The sequence below is a fragment of the Simochromis diagramma genome, unplaced genomic scaffold (assembly GCF_900408965.1).
Source record: "Simochromis diagramma unplaced genomic scaffold, fSimDia1.1 OVJJ01000336.1, whole genome shotgun sequence".
Lineage (NCBI taxonomy): Eukaryota > Metazoa > Chordata > Actinopteri > Cichliformes > Cichlidae > Simochromis > Simochromis diagramma.
The window spans coordinates 386733-390175 of NW_024386968.1; positions in this window are offsets into that span (position 1 = coordinate 386733).

The window sequence follows — 3443 nt, forward strand, 5'->3', positions numbered from 1 at the left end:
GCTTGAATAACGGAGACTTGAAATGTGATTTGAAACATCAGAAGCATCAAAAATGAGCTGAAAGAGTCCAGCTTTGGACCAGCACACAAGTTCCCTCACAATCAGCTCATTGTTTGTATAATAGTTTTAGATTTAATGAAGGTGTGAAGCATTTCACCATCATATTATTATTAATACTTTCCAACCTACAAGCATGCACGACATCTGGTGTTTTTTGATCAGATTACATTTTCCTCTGGGGTGAATGAAGTATTCTGATTCTCAAATCATTGTTTCCAGTTTTTCTCGTAACCTTGGCCGTTCAACAGCTCAATTCAGGGCTGAAAAACACATTTAATCTCAACCAAATCAAATTTACACCTTGTACCTCTGTTTCTTTTCTTTATTAGGATGTGTTATGATTGAAACCTCTCCCACTAATTATAGTTTTGAATATTGAATCATACAAACAGGAGACACGGTCAGTCACTTGAAAGTTATCAGAGTTGTGAATATTAACGTTTAGTAAATAATCTCCTGTGTGGTCATGAAGAGTTCAATGAATGTATAAAGTAAAACATATTCAGTATAAGTACCGTGTTGTTCTTTTGGTCGCTGCTCAAAACCCGTGAGCACAGGTCAGGGTCGGGACGTCGCTCGAGAGCTTTGTTACAGGCTCAGCTCGCTCTTCAGCACAACGTCCACTCGACTGCCCATCTCCAGTTCCCCTTTGTCATAAACCAAACCCAGATGTTTATGTCCTACAATAAATATAAATATACTGATATTTTAATGATTTTAATCATTTCAAACACAGTGGGAAGTAAGTATATCATTAGGATCGTCTAAATCAGGGCCACGTCACCCCCTGCTTGCACATTGACCTGAAGAAATCGAATGCAATTTGTCTCTGAAGTGACTTTTTTGTTTGAGGATTTGTTTGTTGTTGAGCGCAATGTTCAAATAAGTTCTTTAAAAAGTGGTTTAATATGAAGGTGACAGAGATATGCTGAGGGATCGGCTGTGTTAGTTCAGTGACAGAGTCACAAACTGATGTGAACACTTATGTCTGTGGTTTGATTTGGTTAAATATGAACACAATGGCAGCAGCAGTGCTGCCACGTCTGACCAGAGACGGCCAATATGTTTATTTGGTGGTTCAATCAAAGGCTTCAGTTAGTTAACAGGGGGGAAAAAGATCGCGTTCACTTTTGCAGCTTTGTCTTCTTATACAATATTTGGAAACAAAACAAAACATTTTTGGAAATATTTGTGGGTGTTTTCTTGTTTGTTTTTGTTTTGTACTACATGAACACTAAAGTGGCCGTCACATGAGTGGACCGGGCCAGCAGTGGCCCACAGCTCATTTAATGTGAGACCCCCGGTCTAATGATTGGTAGAAACTGCTTCTTTCGCCTGTCATAGTGAAATACGGCTCTAAAGGCATCACTGCTCACGCTCAGTCAGTTGATGACGACGGCTAATTGTAAGGGGGACAGTGGGGGAGTCAACACGGTTTGTGACACGTGACGAGACCACCGACCTCGTCAAACACAAAAGTAAATCATTACATAGATTATGACGATGAGGTGAACTGAGGAGGAGAGGAGAGCTGCTGCTGGGGTGGAGTCCTTTGGTGCCACAGACGCCGAAACGTGGAGCTGTTGGTGACGAGCAGCACTGCTGCTGTAGGTTTAGGTTTTCATGTCTGTGGTTAAACAAAGGGAATTCACTGCATCCTTAAAACCATTGCTGATGTCTTGGATTCATTATGAAGGTGTAGTTGAAATACAACTATTGATTTTGATTTTCCAATAGATGGTTCTTAAGCTGGTCTTTGACCCCGAGTGAGCACTCTGGAGTTTAAAAAAAACACAAAAAAATCAAATATCTTCACTTATCCTGATAAATAATCTGCTCTGTGTTATTATATAAACTGTGTATGCTACACTGTAACCACACCAGTCCTTTTGGATACTTTAAATGTCTTTATAGAATTATTGTTATATTTGTTGCCTTCTCTGCTGCCCTCTGGGCACCATCGTTTTTAATGTCAGTGACAGTTTTGCCACAAACTGATTGCAGCTTCTACCTCGTAGAAGGTACCTTCTACCTTGTAAAATTGCCGGATATTATTCATAAGAGATGGTTGACAATATGTGTTGCACATTATAGCCCAACAGTTCATTTCTAGCTGTTTAAATACCAACAATCATTTCTTGGCCTCAGACTTTCAGGTGCTGATTCTCATTCTGCAAACCACTCCAACGAGCTGTTGTTGTGATTTGACTCTATGTAAATGCAAATCAGTCAAACGTGTCTGTGAACTCTGACAAAGCATTTCTGTCCTACAGGGGGAGTCTTTTTTTCCCTGTATGCTGATCTGGATCATAAGCTGTAGATTCAGATTGAACCCACCTGTACACCTGTGCTGTTCACTGAGTTTAAGGCACTGAAGCATGACACTAGAGCCAGACTGATGCCAGGATGGAATTTTACAGTAGTGGGTCTCGGACAAGTTCAAATCTCAGGTTGAGGTCAGAGTTCAAATTTTCTAAAAATCTTGCGAACACGATAACTTCAGAAGGAAATCACAGAGTATTTTCAAATTCATCCCACAGGTGCATCTACCAGCTGCCAGTATTGTATTATATGCAAACGCAGCACATCGTTTCCTTTACGAAAAGCTGCTGACTTGCATTTCTTTGGGTCGTACGGTTACATTGTAACCTTGGTTCTCTGAGTGAGAACCATATGACAGAGAACGTCACTTTCCTTCGGAGAATATTTATCTTCAATAAACTCCACTTGTTCCAACTGTTTGCCTCCACACAGGAGCTGATTTTCAAACGTTTCATTCAAGTTTTACAACTATGTGGCTGTTATTCGGTTATGCAATAGCTGGAAGGGGGATGTTCAATATGTGTGTAACTATCAACACTTCATGGTTGTAGCGTGGGGGCCGGTCTAAAATTAGAAACTATAATCCTCTCCTCACCCAAACACCATAACAGACAGCCGGCTCTCATGTCCAGTCTTATTACTTTAGGGCCTCACATTAAATGAGCTGTGGCCTTCTTTAGTGTTCAAGTCGTACAAAACAAATTCAAAATGCGACATAAGTGTCACTGAACTAACACAGCCGATCCCTCAGCATGTTTGTGCTCATGTTGCCTTCATATTAAATCAGTTTTTGTTTTTTAAAGAACTTATTTGAACATTGCATTCAAACAAATCCTCCGTAACAAAAAAGTCACTTCGAGGGTCAAACTGCATTAGATTTCTTCACGTCAGTGTACAATGATGCAAGTGGGGGTGACGTGGGCCGCGAGTTTGAGACCCCTGATTTAGACATTTTATCAGGTTACATTTGAGTCCTCCTCACTCCCACACTGGGGGCTGCTGGGAAAATGGTTAGTTTCTTTAAAGCCAGACAAAAGTGAACAGACCTCCAAAAAGCCACA